The sequence below is a fragment of the Rhododendron vialii genome, chromosome 13a, assembly GCF_030253575.1.
Source record: "Rhododendron vialii isolate Sample 1 chromosome 13a, ASM3025357v1".
In the NCBI taxonomy this organism is placed as follows: Eukaryota; Viridiplantae; Streptophyta; class Magnoliopsida; order Ericales; family Ericaceae; genus Rhododendron; species Rhododendron vialii.
The window spans coordinates 14165733-14180689 of record NC_080569.1 but is presented as its reverse complement, the minus strand read 5'-3'; positions in this window follow the sequence as shown (position 1 = coordinate 14180689).

Sequence of the window (14957 nt, the reverse complement as noted above, 5' to 3'; positions counted from 1 at the left end):
CTCAACAAGCAAATATGAGATACAAGAGGGTTACCAAAATGAACTGACGAATTTAGACTTCGGAATTTCAGACATCTTAGAGATAACCCTAACCATCCACACATTGACTAGAAACAGCATTAAAACTCACATCAATCAAACAAACAACAACAATAGTTCAACCATCTAATAACTTTTCGAATGAATGCCACAAACCACTTCCTCATTTCATACCATCCACCATAGAGCCTTATTTCATAAAACTTTCCTTTTTGATTTCCAAAATCCTTTTTTTAATAAAACCTTGATAGAATCAACCGTTCATTCCCCTTTTCAACAGCCACAATCTCAAGTAACAAATAGTCCGAACATCAACATAAACTTCTAAAGTCAATCATAATTCTCTTCATCATGCGAGACATTCAACTGTGTTACCACACCTTGCGTCACAGTGAATTCTCTCCACCTGGGTTTCCGCATTTCCACACCTTGCGTTGCGGGCCCTCTAGAGCCTCCGCATTACCACACCTCGCGTTGCAGGACCCTCAATTCAAATTTTCAACTAACACATACACACATGCATTATCAATCAATCAGTATACAAGAAGACAATGTTTTCTAAGGTCACATTCTTTCATTCATCATCACATAATGTATTACAAACTCATAAACAAGTCCCATTGTACATTGGTAAATATTATAAGTTCACGCTATTCCTCAAAGTCAATCATGACGTCCTTCATCACGCACAGAACCCACAATGACTCCACGACACACCACCCGCTATGTTCTAAACAAGAATATTATAGAACGAGTGTCAAAGGAACCTAGGGAGCTCAACAAGACGAGGCACGAGGATACGAGTCACAATACTATCCATCAGATCACTAGACAAGCTCATGTCTCCCCATAACACTCACCACATTACCCCTTATAGCCCATGGTACTCCTATCAACCTTACGGTACATTTCCTACCCAATGACATTAATATTTTACTCTAATGAGTGCCAAGAGACAAGATTGAACAACAAGTTATTAGGGCACGATCAATCATGCCCGAGAGTGACTTAAACATGTTCTACTTATATAGGGAGTCATAACGACAAAACGAGAATTTTTGGAGTAGCCAGCGGATGTTGGCAAAACTGACATACCCCTACTCCAATGGTCATAACTTTCTGTGTACTAAGAGTTTTAAGGCGATTTTGCATGAATCGGACATCGGACGAGGAAGTTATGGCCGATTGAAGTTGGGCTGAAATCCAGAAAGCGGACAGAATTTCCAGAGAGAGGAGGGATCGATCCCTAAGAGGCAAAAGTCCAAATTTGAATGAGGGATTAATCCCCGGGCGATTTCTGCAGATTTTTTTTACTGCTTTTCAAGGACACCAAGGTTTACAATTCAAACTTGATTGAAGCCCAAAATCAACTCATAAACACATAAAGAGAGTAAGAAATCTCTACCTTAAAGATCAAAGTTCACACGATTTGAGCAAGCCCTAGCTCCAAGGACTTCAAAACCAAGTGAAATATACCTCCTCTTAGCTTAAACGAACACAACCCGAGACCTAGAACACTTGAGGAAGACCATTCGGTGGAGGATCTTGGTGGGTTTCGAGTTTGGGAGTGAGTTTGTGAGTGGAAGAGTAGAGAGAGAGAGAGAGAGAGAGAGAGAGAGAGAGAGAGAAAGAGAGAGCCGACGAGGAGGGAGGGAGAGGCGTGTTAGAGAGAGAGAGAAATGGGGGATATTTCTATCCTCTACACACACACACACACATATATACTAACTCATATACGAATCATATTTGCACTCATTCGACTAACAATTTTATTACATTGACCCCAAATCAGATAAACTCCACAATTCTCACATTTTCCTAATTTCTTTTCAATTATAAACCTTTAAATATTTTTTTTCCAGAAATTACAAGTCTCTACACTGGGTGGGTCATTTTACTAAGAAACAAAAATAAAAAGAAAGGGTATACAAGTTTAAGAAATTTCATCTAGGGAAATCGAGCATTTTAAGAAGTCAAATTTTTTGCTCTAAATTTCTTAAATTAACCTTCAAATTGCGAAGTTAATTATATGTATTAAAATTGTTTATATTTTTCAATATGGATTTTAAAAAATATATAATATAGATCTTATTTGATAGATATTAATTAGTTTTGCTATAAAATAAAAAAATTCAAAATTATGAAAAATGTTAATAAATTGAAAGATAATGTCAATCTAAAAATTACACGAATATGAAAAACTGTCAAATCAATTAGGAAGGAAATGATACTTTTTAGGGAAAGTTGAAAGTTTTACATGTTTTGATGGTTATTTTTAGAAAGTGAACACTTATTCCGGGACATTCCAAACTAGAAACATGAACACTAAAATTAGAACGGAGGGAGATATAATTGAAAATTTTACGCACAACAATTCAGTCAATTTAATTAACTATAGGTTAAAATTGTAATTCGTGAGGCACGTCCTTGATCTTAAACTTTAGTGAGGACTGACGAGCACCAAGACAAGTATTTGCTACTGGACAAATTATTGGGTACCCTTTTGTAACCACATATTTGCGGGGCCGTTTGGGAGCCCCATTATGAATTGTGATTATTCATTGTCCAACATTTTTGATTTGAAAGTTGTATTTTGAGAATGGATTCTCTCATAATGTATTATGAAAACTACACTTTAGAGGCACTATCTCATAACCAGTCTTGGAGGAGCTTTTTCATTTTTCGTTTTGTATTATCAAATTCTGGTAGGATAAAAAACGTAACTATCTCTGACCTTTTTCAATTATTCTGAATTTTCCCTCCACATTATTATACCCCTGACCTTTTTTGTTGTTGTTATTGTTGTAATTTGTGAGTCATTTTTATTGTTCTTCTAGGCATCGGTACTCCCTAATTTTGTACTTACATAATGGTTGTTTAACTTTTTAATCGACCAACAATTAAGATTTTTGCGTGCCCAAATTTTTTTTGAAGACTTTTGTGGAGAAAATTTTATTTTGGACTATTTTAATATTTTTTTCCAAACTTAAAATGGTTATTTGTCAAACTATTATATAATACCATAATGATAAGGAAGACCAACATGGTAAAAAAACTACTCCCAAACACACACTCTATCATATTCATAATTTATTCAGGCCATATTCTACAACCAATAACTTACAATCCAAAATGGAAAAATGCAAAAATAATTAGGCTCCCAAATGGACCCTATGTATTGCTCATAAGTAAGTCCATGAAATTTATGCAGATGTGCGACTATATATAGAATTTTGAGAATATCATGTGACGATGTCGTTTGAACACTGAATAACTGTTGTTTAAAACAAGGCTGATTTAATCATCGACATAAAAAAATATTTCTTCCCCAATAATTTACTAGCAATCAGCAAGGATGCCTCCCAACCCGTTCAAAGTTAATTAACCACAAGCAACCATGCTATTTGCGCATATGTTTTTCACATATCTTGCACATACATTTTTGTGGGGTCCATATTGAGATTCCAGAAAATGATTCGAACCGCTCATCTTTTTTAAAATATTTTTTGGAGGGTTTCTGTAAAAAATCAGCTCCAACGGATATTGGTAAAGGCTTTCTTAGAATTCGTAGGGCAAAACAGAATGATTCGTCCTACGATTTCTGAGAAAGTCCTTACCGATATCCATTGGAGCTGATTTTTTACAGAAATCCTCCAAAAAATATTTTAAAAAAGTTGAGCAAATATACTAAGTGATTAAAGTAAGCACAAAAATGCACGCAGTCAAAAAAAATATATTATTGTCTTTCACCGAACAATGATAGGAGCATTTTTGCGCGTGCGTGAGTGAGTCATCCGGCCATGGTCCTCCTATTTTATTGATACGATTCGTCCGTTATGTAAGTTCTCATTTGAGATCTTCGGCCCAAAAATTAGTTTGACGTAAGAATACTAACATGTACTATATCTTTTGTCTAAAAAAATAAATTATGTCGCTATACGTATCGAATCAATTTTTTTTTTTCATGTATCTCGTATCATATTTTTCACTGTTAAATCGCTGAACATACGAGATTGTTAAAAGTTAAGCGCGTTTTCGTTGACAATTCTAAAGCTAGTAACCCAAAAAAATACATTTTTTTGTGTAAGAACTTTTTACTTTTACCATCTTAATGTATGCTATTAGGGAGTGTTTCCACTACCAAAAAATTCTAAAAACTTGCATTAACAAAAAAATTTCAGCAATTTACTATCTCGTTTCCACTAACAAAAAAGTTGTCAACAAAATTTTTTTTTGCTATAGTACTATACTCACAAACCCATCAGCAACTTATTCACTACCGGAAACAACTTGATATTTCTCAACAACTTATTTACTATCGGAAACACCTAACAACTTTTCAACCACAAATAAAAATCTACAAATTTTTTGCTACCGAAAACACCCCTAAATCTATCCATTAGTTGAGAAAAATACTAGTAATTAAATTAAGAGCTCAGCATCATCATAAGAAATACTAGTAGTACTTTTCACCGTCCAATGACTCCAATTATCGATATGCATTCACTTCATCATATTTTAACCTAGCTACGACTACAAGCTAGTATAAGGCGTGTTTGAAAAGCGGGATCTTGTAAACCCACGTTTTTTGACGAAAGAATCAACAAGAATATTCCAATTACGAATTTTCAGATGATAAAAAGAAAAGAATATTCCAAGTTCATGTTATGCCATTATGACTAAAAGAATAATAAACGAGTTCTTCTTTCGAAGATAGTGCATGTCTGGAAGGTATCCGTTACATTTGAATCCCTATTACGAGAAAGAGAGAGGCAATTAATTGAACAAGATAATTGATGAAGTATGAATTTTGAAGGTTTTTTTGGGGTAATTTAGCTTGCAATAAAAAAAAGATTAATCGAATGTACAACCTACAAAAGTCATACTCCAGTCTCCAGAAGGAAACAAAAAACAAAAAAAAAAAGCAGAGAAAATTACGCCAAAAGGCTACAATTTGAGACGCGCGGTTAGAGCATCCACAATGTAATAATCAAAATTGGATAATCAAAAGTTGCCACATCATCTCTTGATTATCCATTTAAGACATTACTAAGGTTAGCAATGTAGAGGTCCACAATGTAATAATCAAAATTGGATAACCAAAACTTACCACGTCAAAACTACAAAATTCTAAAAACTAAAAACTGTGATAATAATTTGAATAGTTTGTTTGAAAATAATAATAATTTTAAAAAAAGAGTTTAGAGAAAAATATTGGATTTTTCAAAAAGAAAACAAATTTTTTTTTTGTAAAAACTGTTTTTGAAAACATTTTTTTTAAACAAATTTTCAAAATAACATTTTTTTTTGAAACTATTTTTTTTTAAGTTTCTAAAAAAATAGTTTTTAAAAATTATTTTTTGAAAACATTGTTGAAAGAGAGATAAGGTTTTGTGTAATGATGGATATACTTGATTAAGTAAATGTGGAGATCATTAAATTTGATTATTGGCAAAATGTTGTTAGTTTTGATTATTCAAATGCCAAAATTTGATGAGTTGCTAAGAGATTGCTAAATTTGGTTATTATAATATAAGCACTTTTTTGAATAAATATTGCTAACTTTAGCAGCTTTTTGATTTTGATTATTACATTGTGGATGCTCTTATCAATCCACCCTATTGCTCCAAACCAACTATCAAAGAGGGGGACCCGGGGACTCTGCTGCCCAGGGAGGCGCAGCAGCCCCTACCCACTGTTTTAAACGTCGACGTTTTGGTATAAAAAAAATCCAAACCTTCCATTTGCAATCCTATGGAGCAGAAACGTGATTATGAGAACTCTAAAGACAAAATTTAATTATGACTCTTTAGAATAATATGATCAGAATAATAACATCTTTGTACTGGTTCAAACGGAGTGAAAATTGGAGTACTTAATTTTTTAACCACATTTTTTAATATATAACCGTCTAAAAAACCTAAGTGTTCAAATTTTCACTCCATTTGAATCAGTGCAATAATTTTGGTATTCTTATCATATTATTCTAAATGGTCATAATTAATTTTTGTTTATAGGACTCTCGTAATCACATTTCTGCTCCACATGGTCCTAAATAAAGAGCATATACTTAATATGAGAGTCCTAGAGATAAAAATGAATTACGACCTTTTAGAATAATATGATCAAAATAACAAGATTTTTACACCGATTCAAACGGAGTGACAATTTGAGCACTTTTTTAAGACCGTTTATATATTAAAAAATATGGTTAAAAAATTAAGTACTCCAATTTTCACTCCGTTTGAACGGCTATAAAAATGTTATTATTCTGATCATATTATTCTAAAGAGTCATAATTAAATTTTGTCTTTAGGGTTCTCATAATCATGTTTCTGCTCCATAGGATTGCAAACGGAAGGTTTGGATTTTTTTTTATACCAAAACGTCCACGTTTAAAACAGTGGGTAGGGCCTGTTGCGCCTCCCTGCGCAGCAGAGCCCCAGGGTCCCAAAGAGGAGATGAAAACAAACGGAAATGGATCCTGGGCCCAATGATTAGGCTTGCCATAAGAGACACCAGCTGTTGCGTGAGATGAGGCTCGTGATAGACTTAGGGAACTTCCTGACCGGTTCTGTTTGCCTACTAGATCCTGCTCAAAGAGCCTATAGCTCAGTAAGTCATTTTTATTATTTTGTCGACAAAAGTACTCCTCGTAAAAAAAAAGCGATTGAAGAGAGACGATTCAGCCACCACCACTACCATGCCGCCGCTGCCACCACGACGTCACCCCACCGCCGCCGCCACGTCGCCACAACCGCTGCCGCCACCACCACCACATCGCTGCCGCCACCACCCCCACAACCGCCACACCGCCACTACCATGCTGCCACCACCACATCGCCATTGTGCCATCACCATCGCCGCCACCATGCCACCAACACCACCCACACCACCACCGCCACCACAATTAACAATGTTAATTTTTGTCTAAATTAACAGTTGACCCATACAACATCCAACACCACCACCATCACAACGCCGCCGCCGCCACCATTACCACCACCACTCCACCATCACCACCACGCCGCTACAACCATTGCCACCACAATTACTACTACCACGCCGCCGCCCCCACCACCACCACAATTAACAATGTTAACTAATAGTTGGCCCATGTAACTTCCTATACCACCACTCCATCACAATTAACAGTGTTAATTTCTATCTAAATTAACAGTATTAGTTTTTATATAAATTTACACCACAATTAACAGTGTTAATTAATAGTTGGTCCATATAACTTCCTATACCACCATAATTAACAGTGTTAACTAACAGTCGGGAGTGGGACGGTCGGAGGAGGAATAGTTGGCGGTAGAGCTAAGACCGGCGAAGGAGTGGCCGGTGGCGAGACTGAGACTGGCGGAGGAGTAGCCGGGGGTGGCGGGGCTGACTGGAGAGAGAGAGAGAGAGAGAGAGAGAGAGAGAGAGAGAGAGAGAGAGAGAGAGAGAGAGAGAGAGAGAGGTGAGCTGCATTTATTTGAAATCCTAAATGATGGGCTGTGTTCATTTGTTGCTATTTAAAGTGAGGTAAAGAAGTAAAATCACACCCATAGGACTTAATGAGCATTGCACTTTTACCCCATATGACTTGGTGGACTATGGAATCTAATATTAGGACTTCCTGGCTGGTCCTGTCTGGGTGAAGAATAGCCTAATAGGTCATGTCCAAAGAGCCTATAGCTCAGTAAATCCTCTTCATTATTTTGTTGACAAAAATACCCCTCGTAAAAAAATGGAAATCCTATAGGCACCGACGGTTTCCGTACCGACTTGTGCGTCGGGCAGTCTTTGTCCACCGGACAGTCGATCCAAGCCGTCCACGAAAAATAGGGTGTTTAGAACAAGCACTCTACACATATCGGATGCCGTTGATTCCCGCGTAGGCCCCTCATTTTTTTTAAAAGAATTTTTGGACGGCTCAGATGGGCCGTCTGGTGGCTGAAGACGGTCTGACGCGGCCACGTCGCCACCCTCGCCACCCACTGCCACCACCACGCTGCCACCACCACCACATCGCCACCGTGTCGCCACCATGCCACCACCATCATCACCATAATTAACAATGTTAATTCCTATCCAAATTAATAGCGTTAATTCTTCTTTAAATTAACGGTGCTAATTTTTATATAAATTTACACCACAATTAACAGTTGGCCTATCCTCCTATACCACCACTGCTTCGTCTGCTCCGATGTAATGGAATAATACCCCATACGTATGGCCTAATACGTCTGTTGAAGCATAATAATCCGGAAGACCGGAATCGTACCCAAGGGAATAATTATATGGCTTGGTCGGATTTGTAGATGCAAGTAAGCTCGGGTTTTCGGCCTTTAGACAACCAACTTTGTTTTACTTTAAACGGTGGAAATAAAAGGCTAAATTAAAAACGAATTAACTAGAGAAAAGATAGGCTAGGTCTAGGAATTATTAACACTTAAGACTCGAGCTAAATCACACTCTTCACCCAATTACACAATTTAAGATACTTGGTTAAAGTTCTCAAATTAGAAGATAAAATGATTTGAGAACCAAGCTAGCTCTAGAATTCATTTGGCAAATACCTTGAGCGACAGAGCTTTAAGCATCATATGTGGTGGGTAGGCGATGCTACCACTTACACATGATCAAAGAGGTTAACACCTCGGTGATTTGTCAAACAAACCCGAACCCCACATCAATTTCCAAATCAAATATTAAAGCTTTATTGGGTGCAAAATGCAATTTTCGCCCGAGCCATGAGGTGCCAATCACCCCATGACCTAACCCTTGAAACTACTCATACATATCTAGAGAGATAAAAGCAAGCAAAAATTTACTAAGCATAATTGAAAAGCAACACTAGAAGAAAATTAGAGATTATGATAGATCGGGAGAGTGGCAACAACTTTAATAAAGACAATAATAACAAAACTAAACTAATTAAGACAGAAAATTAAAAGATAAGTGCTGAAAAAATGAAGAACAACAAGAACAATTTGAAAATGTATACCAATCTAATCCTAGATCTAGAAAATTGTACTAAAAAACGTCATTCTTTACAAAATGATGTCACTCCTATTTATGTCAGCCGCCCTCGCGCACGGAATATTCCCAAAATACTCTGAAAATCCACCTCTTAGCCCCTCGGCATCGATGGCAACGGCCTTAGAGTGTTTCACTAGCATGCTCGGCATCGATGGACCATAGAACCTTACATCAATGCCGAGGCCCATAGCTCTGATCCTCTTAAGTGCTTCGGCATCGATGGACCTCCATTCTTCCCATCGATGCCGAGCCCCATTCTTCTAGCACTCTGGCCTGCTGCTGCCTTGGCTGCCTGCTTCTTGCTCGGGCAATTCTGCTTCTGCCTTGGCCTTTGAAATTCCTTTCTTTGACAAATCACCTACAAAACAGAACTAAAACACTCTACAAGCAAATATCGTTAACAATAACTAATTAGTACTTAAATTAAACTAAAACTAGGCACTAGCGCACCTACATTACATTCTAGGTGCTTATCACACCCCCAAACTTAAGGTTTGCTAGTCCATAGCGAACGAAATGCAGAAAATTAGAAAACTAGCAACTATGCAATCCTTCCGAATTCACAACTCAGAACATGCTCAACATTATCGACTAGCAAGAGTTCAACAATTCAGCTTTTTATTTCATTTTTACAATTCACATTTTCAGCATCCAACTAAATAGGCTAAGTATCAAGCAAGTTAAAGAGCAAGCTAAAAAGGTTTGTGTCCTCGAACAATGGGAGGATACGGGACACAAAACTTTCGAATTCAAACTAAACCATATCCACCGAATCAGTGCTTGACAAACAGGCAATAGTGAACAAGGAATACCACGCCTTAAACAACGAAGCACTTTATTCAACAGAATTAACAACTAACAGATGAAAGTTGGATAACGAAAGGAAAGCATGCCATTAACTAGTTATGCAACTATCAGACAGTCAATCAAAATGGAATCCATGTGCACAAAAGATCAACTAAGGTCTTTTTCAGCTTGTAATGACCTTGGTTACAAAGAACGGGTTAGCAAAAATGGGCGACAATACTAGCTTGGTTAACTACCCGAGTGACCGCCGCCAACATATGAAATGAACCAAGTCAAGGCCAAACCGGCCAAACCAATAAACCAACTACTAACTAACAATGTGCAAAGTTTATACTACGAAATGAAAATGCAACAAAATAAAAGGATAGGATAGTTGGCATGTCAACCAACCAAGACCCCGACCAAGTAAGGGGCATTTCTAAAACCACCAACTCTGCATCAGATCATCACCACGTCATCCAATCATCAAGTCATCCCATCAATCAGCCAACTCCTCACTCTCATACCCTGCAAAATCATCACTCACTTTTCCCTCATCAACCGGCTCGGGGACATACTTCACCCCATGCTACTGCTCCAGAATCGATGTCTGCTAGGCTATCTCTTTCCTCTGTGCTTCCTGTTCCCTCATCATCTTTCTTCTTTCAGCCTTTTCCTTTCTTTGAAAGTTAATTATTGACACCCCTTGACAGAACAGTTTCTTGATCCAAGACCCCTGTTTCTCCTTCCTTGATGGCATCGTAGTCAAATAATCCCCCTTTCTCGCCTGTTTACCCTTAGCCGTGTGAATTTGGGATGAGCTCTTCACATCAAATGTGTCATCTATGGGCCCCGGAGAGAGTTCTTCCAATTGCTCATAAGCTGCCCCCCTAACTCCTTTCTCCTTACACAAACCAGTAATCATACACGGGAAGGGCATATTGGCAGTAATCAGAGTATTGGCCCTAAAATCACGCAGCTGAGTAAAGATGAACATAGCCCAATCAACTATCAAATCATTAGCCGTAAATGCAAACAAAATTTCTCCACTTTTCCTTGTTGGTCTACTCTCTGAGCCTCGGGGATAAAGATTATAATGTATCACTTTATTCAGAAATCTAAAGCTTGCTTTGAAATTTCCGGGCACATGGGGTAATGAAGCCAAAGCGGGGTCACTATACAAAGTCTCATTCACAACCTGTAAATCAATCAATTCATCCTTCCTAGGGTAGTTCACAGATTCAGGAGGGGGCCTTTGAATTTTCAGATATGCAGCAATATCATTAGGAGTAATAACAATATCAATTCCCCCTACTTTTCGAAAAAATTCCAACAGCCGTGTCACTTTCCCAATCACCCTCAGGAATAATCATGAACTTATAAAATTCAATAACGACATTCTTATTATACCCAATTAATTGCTCAGTCCAAAAATTCAAACCTTTCCTCATGATGTACCGGAGCCCCGTCTGATCATCGGGCAAAGCCGTAGCATCCACTTGCCGCTCGTTTTTGAACTTTCTGCCCGTAAAACTATCTTCCCAAACCCTCCTCTTATCCGCTGCAATCTGACCCGGAGTCCGTCTTCTCCTTTTACTCCTAGATCCCGAAGCCTCCTCAGGCTGATTTTCTTCTTCACTCTCAGCCATAAAATCATCCTCCTCCTCGATTTCTGATTGAGAAGGAGGAGCATGGTGTGCGGTTTGCTTGATTCTCGGCATTGTAGGTTGAAAAAGGCTAGGGTTTTTTGTTTTTTTTTTTGTATTTTCGGATTTTTGGTAGAATTTTTCTAGGGTTTCGATTTTTGGTGGAAAAATGAGAATGCAGGGTAGATTATGGTGGGGAATAGGTATATAGGTGGAAAATAGGAAGAAAACAAAGATTTTTTTGTGGAAAATTAAGGAAAAATTCAAAATTGAAAGGAGATTTTGGGTTTACCTTGATTTTGGCTGGAGAACCCAAAATTGGTGGAAGAATCTAGAGTATTGTTGATGGAGATGGAGGGTTGGGGTATTTTGTGGGAAAAGGTGGAAGATTTGGTGATAAATTGAAGGTTTAGGGCTAGGGTTTATGGGATTTTTGATGGGGACAGTCGGCTGGAGAATATGAAGTTGGGTTTTGAAGTTGAATCGTGCACTGGTCTGGGACTGATCTGCTGTTGAAAAACCCGTCGGCATCGATGTAATTTTTCTCCTCCCATCGATGCCGATTGCCTTAGTGGATCCCTGATGAAAGCTGTTCGCTATCGATGGAATGTATTTTTCTCCATCGATGCCGACATGCTTTACGCAGCCGCTGAAAACCACTTGCTATCGATGGAAAATATTACCTCCCATCGATGCCGATCTGCCTTGCATTAGATTTCCTTTCTTCATTTCTCACCCCTGAACTTCCATTAATTCCCTCAACACCTCCAAAACACCTCTTAGTAATGAACACTCATCCCCAACATCCCTCCAAACAACCGGTCGCCTAGGTTAAAGCAAAGAACGGGAAGAGGACAGGATGCAAAATAGGATTAGGTGACACATATAAGGTATAATCATGCAAAGAATGCCTTGTATCCTTTCCTAAGTGCGCTTTGGATTCCAAAATGATTGAAAATCGACATTAAACATAATTATGGATGGACATGCGATTATTCACCTACACTACAAGCATTTTATTGAGAAGATGGGGATATGGGCCAAAAACTTGCTTAAAAACTTGCTTAAGACTTAAACCCATTCAATTTTCAACTAAGCATGCAAATTGAGAAGCACAAAATTTCTTAGGATTGCTATGTGCTTTTGCCAACTAACAACGATTGAGCATGCAACAAGTCATGAACAAAACTAAAAACTATGACAAAAGGAAGAAATTGCAAGTAAAAAGCTTTATTTATTTTTGAAAATTTTCAATTTTCTCAATTTTTTTGGTTTTTCAATTTCTATTGTTTTTGGATTTTTCAAATTTTCCAATTTTCTCAAAAATGCAAACAAATAGCACATAAGCTAACCCCTCCCTCCAACTTAAAGCGATGCTATGCCCTCATAGCATTAGGAACAAGAGCGAAGAAAGGAAAAGTGCGCGAATATATCGTCCAAGGAGAATGTCAACCCCTAAATACCTCGACCAAGTAGGAGGATTTCATGTCAATGCCTTGCTCCAGCCGGATTAGATGCTTCCAAGGTTTACTCCTTCGATTCTTCCAACTCGAAACCACAGCTAGTCACACAGGGCCATATCCAAAGTTCTATCGGACTAACAACCGCGACGCTTAGCCACACCCATGCTTAGGGCTCCTGAACGCCTCACTCACTTCGGCTTTAGACCCAAACCACCAAGGCTAGTCTGGTAGCATATAAACCCTGCAGAAGACTTAAGAGGACGGCTTTCCACAAAACAAATGACATTAGAATCACCGGCCCATGTTATCCGGCTTCCAAACAAAACAGAAAATTAAAAGGCAGAAGATGAAGAAAACACACAAAACAAATAAAAACATGCAAAACAGAACGGAATGCAATGCACCACCCGATCATCACGCGATCTCACGATTCATACTTTTCTTCCCTTCTCTTATCGGTGGGGTAAGAAATGGGTGGCTATACTAGACCGTCGAAAATGAAAAAGAAATGAGAGAGAGAAAAAGAGTGTGACAATGAGTGAAAGAGAGAGAAAATATGTTCATCCACATGATAGTTTCGAATAGTTATTATGCCATTAAGAGCTAATATAATAAACATAACACCCCATGCTACACTCTTTACCAAGAATTGAACTCGACCATACCACAAGATAAGATACTTTGAGTAAAGCAATTGCTGAATTCGTTTTAAAAACTTAAGTTCCACCAAGTGCATAGTCCAAACAAAATCAATTTTCAATTTGTTGACCAAATCTACAATATAAGGATGATAAACCACAAGAAAATTGTCAACACCAAGAAAATCAATTGGTTTTATGATTGGTAACTACTCAAGAATAGGCTCACATGCATCTTGTTTTTCTAACAAAGAGTGTGAGAAATCTACCTCGCTGAGAGGATCAAGGCATGGAGAACTCGAAGGGACAGTTGTAGCTTCCATGGGCTCTAACTCTTCAAAGATTGGTCCATAAGCATCCTATTTAGCCAACAACGAATACAAGTAATCCACTTTGGCATCCATTTCCTTAGCAGTGAGAGGTTTTTCCAATGGATCTTCATAGTAGATGTCCAACGTTTCAAGCATGTCCATCTCGTGAGCAAGGAGTAAGTCCTCTGGGGAAGAATCAAGATACGGGAGATCGAAAGAGACAACTTTAGCGTTGAGGCATTTTCCCTCCGGATCATCATATAGAGGGGCATCCACAAGAGAGGGAAGAACCTTCTTCTCTATTGGGGGTAGTTCTTCAAACTCTTCAAATTTTGGAGTCCAAGAGGTCATGGGACACGCTTCATCCTCCTCATTGAGCAACGCATGTAAATATCTCACTTCGGAAGATTCGAGAAATTCGGCCTCCTCAGCTGTAAGAGTAACTTCCAAAGGATCACTATAGAGTAGCTCGTCCACGTGTTCTTCTACAAGAGTATCGATAAGGCTTACTTTATTCACGTTCTCATCATCCCCCATTTGACTGCCCACATTAAAAACATTGACCTCCATCTTCATGTTACCGAAGGTCATATTTAGAAGTCCATTTCGACAGTTGATAACTGCATCCGCCGTGGCTAAAAAGGGTCTTCCAAGAATCATTGGAGTTGAAGTAGCAGAAGAGTCGGTCGGATTTGTATCGAGAATCATAAAATCTATCGGATAGACAAACTGATCAACTTGGACTAGAACATCTTCCACTACTCCCCTTGGTACACGAACACTTCGATCGGCTAATTGGAGTGTGACACGAGTAGGCTTCATCTCTCCCAACCCAAGTTCTTGATAAACAGAAAACGGAAGCAGGTTGACACTTGCACCAAGATCAAGTAAAGCTTGTTCAATACGCTTTCCTCCAATTGTGACAGCAATAGTAGGGCTCCCCGGATCCTTATACTTAGGCGCGATATTCGTCTAGATGATAGAACTCACTTGCTCAGTAAGGAATATCTTCTTTTGAACATTAAGCTTATGCTTCCGAGT